The following is an 11,518-nucleotide window of genomic DNA, read 5'->3' as shown; positions in this document are numbered from 1 at the left end:
TCAAAAGATCTTACAACTTTAACTGCCACTTTACTTGCTTAAATGTAAAATTTCAAAGCGGATTTTAACAGCATATAAGTGGCAAGAGACAACAAGCGAGGCATTCTGGATTTTTCACATAAATAATTTCTCATTTGAAAATCAAGCATACTTGACGCCAATTGCAGCTCTATTTGATTTGATGGTTACTTAACTCAAACTTACGAGGTTTTATGTCTTCAACGGCGACACAGAATGTCCAGTTTGGATCGTCCGGCTGATTTTCTCGTCCTGCCTTCAGACAAGTTCCAGTTTCTTCCACAGTGTTGAATGATAATCGCCGAGAAGAAAGTTGACCTGCATCTACCTCCTCATGCTCTAGGTCATCTGTGTCCTCACCTTCATTAGAGAAATTTAAGTGTGTCTCCACTTCTAGAACAGGAGGCGTCCTGGGCAGCTGGTGCCCTGACGGAATATTGTTCTTGCATAATGCAATACTCCTTAGGACTTGAGCATAGTCTTCTGACATGATGAAAGTTCCAATGAAACTGTTTCCAACTTTGATGAACAGCGACATTGATATGTGCAAATCATCAGCCTGTTATTGTGGTCACCTGTGACTGTAGTGACTCTCAATAACCTCTAGATGGCAGAAAGAGTTCAAGGCTCCGTCTGCAGGCACAAGCGTGACGCAATCAAGGTAAATATCACATAGCAGCTCATGAATTGATGCTACAGTGAAGGTGGGCATGTCGAACTTGGCACAGAGGCGGAAGTGAAGGTATATGGTTCTAATAGATTCTCTACAAGCTTAAATATAATTATTCACGGATTTTTGACCAATTTGAGATGTCATAAACGTCACACATTTAGCTCTTCTGCAACATTTAAAGAATCCTTTCATACTCAAATACAAATGAAAATGATAGGTTGAGCTGAAATAACTGGAGAAAGACTCAATTGTTTGTTTGAATTGCCCCACTCTATCTATCTATCTATCTATCTATCTATCTATCTATCTATCTATCTATCTATCTATCTATCTATCTATCTATCTATCTATCTATCTATCTATCTATCTATCTATCTATCTATCTATCTATCTATCTATCTATCTATCTATCTACTGTTGGATGTTTGACTGCGTGAAATACATGTAGATGAGGTTACATCACTTACCAATACACCACATTATAACAAATTTGTTGGGGCTTACAACAATAATGAAGTATAACAAATGTCATTGCAGTACAGATGATTCATTGCTTTAAACAAATACTCCTAGATCAGTTCTTACACTGTACATTTTGTAGACCAATGGGGACCGCAGTAATGAGTTTTTTTCTGCCTGGTCTTTACTTCGGACTGATTGAAGATCCTGATACACTTGTTTTTAATTGTTGTGTCTACGTGCAGTAGAATTGTATTACCATAGAGTAAGAGTAGTATTAGAAGAAGGTAGGCCTATGTGATATGGCCTAAAAAAAAAATTCACAATTTTATACATTTAAAAAAAATGTGATTAGTATTTTTATTTTCATTACGGTGGGGCACCGCCATGGCTTAAATGACAGCCGGTGTGATGAACCTGACGGTTTTCAGCATGTTTTTAGGGAAGAATCCCGTAAGAAACATCTGATGTCCGTTGTTCTCTTGCTGAACCTACGGAAGGCTGCGGGTCCAGACAGAGTTTCCCCTGCCATCCTGAAGCATTGTGCTGCTGAGCTGGCTCCAGTGCTCATGGACATCAAATGTTTCCTTGGTGTCCTGTCATGTACCTGCCTGCTTTAAGTCCTCCACTATCATTCCTGTTCCCAAGAAGGCCAGGATCACAGGACTGAATGATTACAGACCGGTGGCACTGACGTCTGTGGTCATGAAGTCCTTTGAGCGCCTGGTTCTCTCTCACCTGAAATCTATCACTGCTTCTCACCTGGACTCATTGCAGTTTGCCTACAGAGCCAACAGATCTGTGGACGATGCAGTGAACCAGGCCCTTCATTTCGTTCTGGAGCATCTGGACTCCCCAAGAACCTATGCCAGGATCCTGTTTGTAGACTTCAGCTCTGCCTTTAACACGATTCTTCCAGCTCTGCTTGAGAAGGTGATCGGTTGCAGCCTACCACCTCTTCAGGACCTGTATGCCTCTAGGACCCAGAGACGTGCAGGTCGGATAAGAGCCGACCCTTCTCATCCTGGACATGGACTGTTTGTTCCTCTTCCATCTGGCAGGAGGCTACGGTCCATCCAGACCAGAACCTCCCGTCACAGGAACAGCTTCTTCGGCCGTTATTTTATTTTATTTTATTTTATTTTATTTTAATCCAAAACACTTTCCTAGTTGGTGGGCTCCCCACTGACCATGGCAATAAATTTGATTCTGATTCTGATTCTGATTCTGATTCTGATTCGATGAACTGCATTCCATAATGCATTCCAGCCAGACAAGTGAAGGAGATGGACCCCTGATGACGGCTGCATTTTACAGATTTATTTCTCATAACTAAAAGAGAGGTTTGTTGTCACCTAATCAGTAAATGTTCAAACTTTCCCCTCTGCTTCATTATGAAATGTGCAGTCAAAATTAAGTTTTATCATCTGGGTCCGTCAGCCTTGCAGCTGCTTCCGCCTCTCGCTGGATCCTGCCTCTCCTCACTGGTTGCATGACGGAGTTCCATCTCTGATGTTGAATGGTAGATGCTTCTAGATAGACAGATAGATAGATACTGTAGCAACTGAGAGGTGGACTGCTGTATTCAGCAGTGATGTGGACTACCCATGATGCATTTGGTGGTTTTCAGATGTTGGGGCACCATAATTCAAGTGGCTGTTGTGTTTTATGCCTTTGCTGTGTTCACTGTTTGCTGCAGTTTGGTTGCTTTCAATGAAGAGTGTCTGTGAGTTCCTATGGATGCAGAAAGACAACGCATTGTGTCATCTCTGACCACTGCTTGCGACAATACTTTATTAATCTCTGAAGAGAAATTCTCAACATCTAGAGTTGCCCTCGCAAGTATAAACTGGACAGTGTTGTGTATATTGTCTTCTGTGATTACATTTTTTGCTGTTTCACCACGGTTTTTCCTCATAAACAAGTGTGGGGTGGTGGGCGGCAACCGTACACCCAGCTTTACGGCAGCTTGCAATTACACTCATTTACCTGTGGCGCCGCCAAAAGCACATATCCTCACCCTTACCTACAGCTGCTTTAACAGAAATAAACTTGAAGGTGGGAATGTAAACATACTGAATCATGCAGTCAAACTTCATATTCCTTTAAAACTAACTAAAGCTGTAAGACAATTTAGTCATCAATATCTGGGCCTTCCTCAGTTCACCTGACACATGGGCTTGTATTGAAATCAAGATCATCATGTGGCTCTGATGCAATAAGCAGTGATTTCACATGTCAAACATTTTTTAATCAGTTTTCCTGAGACCCTTTATCGAAGAAGTCCCTCCTTCGATTATAAAATCTCTCCAGCGCTCTGTAGTCCGGCGTTCAGTGACACAGGAAGCATTTCGTTTAATCACCACATTTAAACTTGTGTGTGAGCAATTCTTGTGATACCTTGATCAACATCCAAATAATCATTAATTTTGGTAAAATATTAGCAACTTCCACTGCTTTCGTGAGTGAGAGAATGCTCCTCTTAGGTTCTGATACTGAAAACCATGTTGGAACACGTTGTACAAAGCATGTTTCACTGAACGGTGGTGAATACGAGCTTCCTCCAGTCCATGTAAACAGCGGGTCGAAACAAAGATGGGAGTGGGGATATGGAAGCTCCGGAGAGCAACTAGTGTGTTGTGAGCAAGCGGGGTAAAACAAAAAAAATTTTGAATTTATTTTTGAAAAGTATTAGTAGCTGCTGAAGCAACAGTAGCAAATAATGTCAAACATTGATCGAATTAGATGGCATGTTGGAGCAGGGATTCCCTTTAGTCTGTCTACTCGGACTGGACTTCTAGACAGATGGACAGGCAGGTGCTCAGACGGACACATGGGCTCTCATGGATAATATTTCCCTCTCTGACTTGAACCAGTGTCTATCTTTACCCCCACCGGCCGCTGACACCCTGTCAGTTCCGCATGTTTCGTGGAGCTCCAAGAACTCCAGGGGATACAGCTGAGTCGTAAATACTTCTGTATTTAAACTGCCCACTCCAGAATGCAGAGGGTCAGAGAAGAAGTGAGGCTGCTCTAATGTGCATGTTGGCATCAGTGGGAAGCATGATCAACTGATCTTGTTCGACGTGTCATACACTGGTCATTAGCTCTGCCTCTGTCATAAGTCTGGTGATTGAGCTACAGTCTTGGTCCTGGGTTGGGAGTTTTGTTTTCTATTTAATGATGAGAAGAAACAAAAAGTCCACCATGCCTTTTAGAGTCATTTTGTGGCTGTTTGATTTCCTTTGAAGTTTGAAAAACAATATTAACAGACCTGTTGACCGGTCACTAATTTGGAGAGACAATATATTTTTACATTAACTAGGGGCCCCTCCTGTCTTCCTTTCTTTAATGGAATAACCAATGAAAACAATGTGGATGCTTTCAACTCTTAAACTGAATTGCAGCTAGAAACACGGTCCATCTTAAACCATTCGCACAATGAGGCTATTTTGCTCAAAGCTTACTTTCAGATCTGGATATACCACAATAACCACAACTAACATGCATCATACGTATCACATCAAGAGTTCTGTCATTAACTCAGTACAAAGTTCCCAAACTCTGTCTATCATCACACCACATAGTTCCAGGTTTAATCTTAATATGACTTATTTTGTCGAAACAAAATGAGGCGAGACGAAATATGTTTGTCAACACCCCTTTTTCCCATGACGAAAACAACACGAAGACAAGACGACACCATTGTTATTATAACATTGACAAAAACTACGTGATTGTGTGTTTTAGTGTGTTTGAAGAATGGAAAGAAGGCTAGGCCGTTTTGCAAGAAATTAAAAACAAAAAACTCCATGCTTGTTTTCGTTTACTGCACGAGAAGAAGCACAACAAAACGTTGATGACAGCAGAAGTATTCTTCAGTTAGGAGTCCACTTGCTGTGCCTGTGTGGCTTAAAATGAAACTGCATGCAGGAGGATTACCATGAACGCTGGTGACAGGTCTGACAATTCAGTGTGTATTGTTAACAATAATGCCGCAGCGCTACATGTTAATTTGAGCCATTCCTTCAGAATAATGATCCCTTTGTTAAAGACGAGATCTCATGTGATTAAAACAAAGCGGAAATGTCGAAACAAGCGGAAAACACTTAAGAAACTCGAGAAACATCCGAAATGACGGGGCTGCATCCTCAGCTTGTGGAACTTAAGTGACACATCCAGCCGGAACTATGACGAGACAGACCTGGTGATGACAGCAGCAGACTGAACAGAGATTTATTTCTCATGATTAAAAACTACTTTAATCGCTGTCACCTATTCAATAAATGTCAAAACTTTGCTTCGCTTTGATTGGCTTCTTTCCATTTCAGTTTTATTTATTTATTCGAGGAGGGTTAAAAAAAATCCTGGCAAAAACCTGCATTTAAAGTTTGTATTTTGTTTAAAACCTATTGATGCTCAACTACAAAAGTCCAGCTTTAAAGTTTATATAATTTAACAGCATATTTTGTTTGTGTTTCTAATAAATATGAACCATGAACAAGTGTATCATTTATAAATGCATATTGAGTCAAGAATCAAAACACTAACTGCAAAGTTGCGTTGAGGATTTCTGCATTCAGTTTATTCAAGATGCTTATTATTCCCGATTTTTAGTCAGTATTTTAGACCTTCAACTGGACACTGCACATCAACTGGAAAAAAAGTATTTCTGGAATAAAAATAATGACTAAAATGTTTTGACTAAAACTTGACAATTTGTTGTGACTTTTTGTCAACTAAAACATAACCAATAAAAATGATATGCAAATCAGTATATGTGACTAAAGACCATGAATTCACCTTGTCAAAATTGAAAAATGGGCGACAAAATTAACGCTTATGGTGAGAGAGAGCTGCAGATGGTGAACATACAAGCTGCCCTCCAAACCTTGACACCACTGTCTCTCAATGCCCACCACATGAGCCTAATTTTTATCGTAACAGACTGTACACGATAACTGAATATGGGAGTGTATATAGAGATGGAATGCAGAGTCATAGGATACGTATGCACATACGCGTACAACCAGCTCATAATCAGCCACTCGAGTGATGAGAAACGGCCACTTGGACACCTCCAGGCCTGCACTTTCTGCCGACCTGTCACTTTTGTGATGTTATGATTAGTGACTCGTGTTCTGTTACAACACGTCTCTGACCTGCTCACGGACTGTCAGGACCCCAGAGTGATGGGTCTGGAGCAATACCACCGCCTCCTGCCGCACTGGAGCTATACCAGTTGGCAAACATGTTGCTGCATCCACAGTGCTTTAGACTGAATTATGCACCCCTTTTAGAAAATGGAAATTGTCGATCATTTGTTTATTTATTATCAATGCATATATACAATTTATTATTCATGTAGTTTATCATTAGGTCGTGTGTCGTTTGATAGCTTGCGACTTCACTTTTTTTGCTGATGCTTTGTGGATGTCTTTGATGTTTGTTGTGTATCTTTAATGTCTTTGATATAAGTCAGTGTCTTTGTTGTCATTGGCTGCCGTGACATGTTGAATTTCCCCCCTGTGGCACTAATAAAAGCCTTCTAATCTAATATTGTATACAAGAAATGTTGATAACATAGTATTTCAAGTGATCTAGGTAAGTTTCATTTTTTCTGACGTTTACCTCATAAAATTTTCAACACACAAAAAGTAGAATGCCGCTCCCAGTTTTTACGCGCCGTCAGTACCAGACAAACACATTTTTCAAAGTTAAGTCTTGGATACATGCAGAACCATTCTCAACAGAGCTGTCAAAAACACTAGTTAAATATTTGCAGCGAACCATTAATTTCTGACACAAATTACATGAGGACTCGTACAAGGATCAACGTATGTGATGCTAATCACGGTTAGCTGCACAATACTAAATGATATGGCTCCTCAGTGTTTCTCCACTAAGGGGCTTTTCACAAAATAGTGCAAATTAGCTGGTTTGCGAGCCACGATGAAGCACGTCTCAAGGAAGTCGGGCGACATCCTATTTACGATCGTCGGCTTGGCCATTATATCTCTCTGTCATTTCTTCACTTTAATCGCTTTAACTGATGACGGACCTCTGCCACGGCTGTAGTAGAAGGTGTTTCTCAGGATACATGAACGGATGTTACTGTGACATGTTTGTTTTACAAAAAAAATAGTAATTATATCGCGAAAAACAAGCCGTGTAATAGGGCGCGTCTTGATTTATCTGCGCTGCTCGCACAAGTTGAACAAAGTGAGACAGATTACTGACAATCGAGTCGGTTTTAATCAGTGAAGCACAGATGCCGAAGTCAAAAATGATCAATGAATAGTGAATGAATAAATAGGTGATTATCAGTAACTACAGAAAAAACGACGTCTTTCCTCCACGCTGTTCTCCTCATGCCGACAGCTGTGCAGGTCACAGCAGTGACAGCACAGCAACAGTCAGATCCCAACATTATTCATTTGAGTTATTCTGTCTGTCAATAAAAGTGGATGTTTATCAGCCTAATAAAGGCCCCTGAGTGAGTCTCCCACAGCTGTGGCTGCAGACCTCAGTGTTCAGGGACTTTGCAAAGTGGTTTGTGAACAATGTTGTCCACCCTTCACTGTCCAGCATTTATTATGTTTGTGCAGAGTTGCGCTGGACACGTAGTTTCCAGCATTTAGCGCAGAGTCACCTTTGGCGAGAGGTAGTTTATTAACATTTTGCAACAATATGCCTATATATATAGGCATTTCTAGCCAGAAGACCCATTGACTGGTGAATGATGAAGTATACTGTAGGTCAAATACACACATGGTCCCATATACCGTACACACACATGCACAAATTAATTCTATGTTAACAATCGTGAATAAACAATGCATTCTATTCTTCATCAGAAGAATCCAGTTACTTCTTGCGGGGTGTATGAATGTGACTCAACTGTCTCCAACAGTCTGCATGAGAACCTCACCCACTTTTTAAAACCAGTGCAGGGGTCACCACTTAAAGTGTCATGTGCCTATTTCTGGTGAAACCAACACCTCACTTCACAGTGATAAAAGCCCATCGTCTCCCACAATATTCAAAATTCACAGAAAGTTCTACAAACTTGTCTGTTTCGTCCCCTCTCACCCTCAGAGTCACAGATGTGAGGAGGGTCTTCTGCCATGAGCCATATGGTGGCATTAAAGCTGTGTGTGTGCGTGTATTTGGGGACGGGGCGTGTTTTGCCAAGTACCAAGTCTTGACAAACCTTGTTCTCGTGAGGACATTTTGCTTTCTGAGGACATTTTGCCCTGATCTTACACGGTTTAGCGGTTCAAAACATCTGTCAAAGTAGTTTATTATAATGGGGCAAGATTGAGTATTGGTTAAGGTTAGCCTGTGTTTTGGATGGTTTAGTTAAGGGTGAGAGGCTGGGGAAAGGGTTATGGAAATGAGAGGTCCTCACAAAAGTAGCTAAACTTGTATTGATATTCTTGCGTGGACCAATCTTTGACAAGACACTGATCTTATGAGGATATTTTGGCTGGGCCACATAGAGTTTTGAGGGAGAAAACCTCAAAATAACTCGGTCATCACAACTGGGTTTCAGTTTGGCTTAGAGTCCTGGTTAAGGTTAGTCATGTGTTTTGGATGGTTAGGTATAGGGGTAGACAGGGAAAGGGTGATGTCAATGAGAGGTCCTCACAAGGCCAGAGATACATGTGCGTGTGTGTTCGAGGCTGGGGAAGGCATTATGACAATGGGAAACCTCACAATGTCCCCACAGGGATAGCAATACCAACGTTTGTGTGTGTGTGTGTTGAGAGAGAGGAGGGCAACTGGGGATCAAGGTGTCAGAAGGGAGGGTGTTTAAATTTAACTGCAACAGGGCTGATATCTGCATGGCAGGTCCTGTCTCCCCCACTGCTCTGTCTCTCTCTCCCTCACACATACGCACACACAAACCATCTCTGCGTTCAGACACCAGCAGCGTCAGCTCTGTCAGGACTCTATTGCAATCCCACTGTCTGGATTGTATCAAGGCTAGCCAAGGACACGAGAGGCAAGAGAAGCAAACATTAAGAGAGAGGATAACAGCTGATCCATCTGCAGCTCTGCAGAGGCTCGATTGCGCTGAGGGCTAACGCACTTCAACAAGAGGTGAGCTGGAGCTACAACAGGGTGTGTTTGGTTGTGTGTGTTTAAATGAAAGTCCTCAGGCATCAGTTTTTTTTAAACATGATTACATCAAATGCTTCTGCTGCCAATTGAGTCAATCAAGAAGCTCACATCCAAGTGAAGATGCACAGAAACGTCTTTTTTGAGAAGACTCATGGAGCACATGTGCGTGACAGATTTCAGCAGCTAATTACACAGATTAGAGACCTGTGGTCTCTAAGGGTCACAAAGAATATCTTATAATCTCAGTCTAATCCTTTAGGATTGTTTATTGACTGCAATCACAGCTATTGGGCGACAAAAGACCGGAATGAAATTGCAGCTGAGATCAATGCATTAATGTCAGTAATGACAGTATTCTACAACCTTCTTGTCCTCCAAATCAAAGGTAAAGGGGAAAATTTATCAATATAACTGTAGACCTTCCAGATTTCCAGAGGCCATGCAAAAGGGCATGCTGGGGTCTCCAACAGTAGCTTCGTGCAGGACCAGTGAGGGAGGGGAAGCTGGGTCAGGTTACCAAGCCTGAGCTGTGGAAACAGAAGTGGAGGAGAGTTGGAAAACACTCGGGTCACACCGCAGCTTGCAAACTGCAGCGTCTGAGTGTCATGTCCCAATTATTAATTCCATTCCTTCCATCTCCCAATTAGCATTAGAGACTACTATAGTGCTGATTCAGGATTCTGAAATCTCACTGTCTTGTATTGCTTTGTCGACTACTGTTCAGGGAGCACCAGGAATCCTCCCTAGCAACGAAAAATATGTGAAGTTATGGTTATCATCAGTACCAGACCCATGACGGATGTGACCATTGGTGATCAGTATAGTTAAATAATTACCCTAACTATCCTCCTCCAAGGTGGTTATATGTTTTAGACCAGTGTTTTTCAACCTTTTTTAAGCCGTGGCGCACTTCATTGAAAAAAAATCCCAAGGCACAACACCAAAGGAACCTTACAATGGTCCTGAGTGGAAAGTCCTGTAGAAAATTCCATTTAATTGGTGAAAAACTGTAGCTACTGACTCTCGTCAATTTTGGCATGTTATTTGCAGAAACAAGTTGCAGAAAGCAAATTTATTTAAAGATGTTTCCAGAAATGGGTGGACAATATGGCAAACATATATAATGAATTATTTACTTTGAATAACTGTTTCCCTTTTAACACAATTTCTTTTGCATGATTTTATTCGACATTGGAGAGTTTCCACAAAAATCTTTTACATTCTTTGCTTCAACTTGCTTCATAACAATGATTCTTTTTCTAATCACATTTTTGATCTGCATGTGTTTTTGGTTCTAGGTTTAGTTTTTAAAGGATGCCAGATTAGCGCACTCATGCAACAGGAAATATTCATTTGAAAACAATAAAATACAACAATATATATATATATATATATATATATATATATATATATATATATATATATATATATATATATATATATATATATATATATAAAGTTCACATAACGATGAAGAAAACAAACAAAAGGCTTTTATCACATTTATGGAGTATAAGGACGTTGTCCTGTCCGTATGGTGAGTAAATGTTTCTGTTGTGAGAGGGAGGCTCCTTCCAGATGCAGCCTTAAAGGACTTTGACAGGTTAATTTGTTTAATTACGTACAGTGGCTGTGCTGAGAGCCAGAACCTTCTGCCATGGTTAATCTGTGGTAAGAGAAGGCGCCTGACACCAGTCCCAACCATCTGTAGATGCATCAATATTACAAGATATATAAATGGCCAAAAGAGCTCAAAGATATGACACTTTAACAAACACATTCACCTGTTGCGAGGACTTTCGTAGGAACCAAACTTAACTCACCTTAGTTGTCTGCTGAAACTTCCTGACCCTGGGCTGATTAACAGATCCAGGGTAGTGGGACAGAGATCATTATCCATTCACGCATTAAGATCAACCTGCTGGCAGTCTGAGCTTCTCCATATGGGTGAGCAGATTGCACTTGTCCAAAAGTGCTGCTGCTAGTTTTTCAGATCAAAGCTGAGCCATTGTGTTGTATTTCTCATCAGGCTGCGTGTAATAAGCCGATTGCTTGAGTTATTCCTTATAAGGGTTTCTGCTGGATGCTGAATGACATCAGTATGTCATAAGAAGTCAACCACTTTAACTTCAACAAAAACTCAAACAGTCTTAAATAAGATGTAAAGCATCCTTCCTTGCTTCTCTGTCAACTTCACATGGTTACAATGGGATCATTACCTCCACCAAGGAGGTTATTTTT

The 11,518-nt window shown here is 40.9% G+C and overlaps 1 protein-coding gene across 4 annotated transcripts in view; it reads left to right on the top strand.

Moving 5' to 3' along the window:
* The first annotated feature begins 6,695 nt into the window (after positions 1-6,695).
* Positions 6,696-11,518, top strand: part of filip1l (filamin A interacting protein 1-like) — a 59,350-nt gene continuing 54,527 nt past the window's right edge. The window contains exon 1 of one of the 4 annotated variants that reach the window (XM_053865890.1): positions 6,696-6,754. The gene's annotated coding sequence lies outside the window, so the exon portion shown is untranslated. Of the gene's footprint in view, positions 6,755-7,854; positions 9,257-11,518 lie in introns of those variants that run through there. The other 3 variants (XM_053865907.1, XM_053865898.1, XM_053865926.1) reach the window with 3 other exon arrangements.

Source organism: Synchiropus splendidus, chromosome 1, assembly GCF_027744825.2.
Source record: "Synchiropus splendidus isolate RoL2022-P1 chromosome 1, RoL_Sspl_1.0, whole genome shotgun sequence".
Lineage (NCBI taxonomy): Eukaryota > Metazoa > Chordata > Actinopteri > Syngnathiformes > Callionymidae > Synchiropus > Synchiropus splendidus.
The sequence above is the reverse complement of the archived record's forward strand: the minus strand, read 5'-3'. Positions and strand labels throughout refer to the sequence as shown.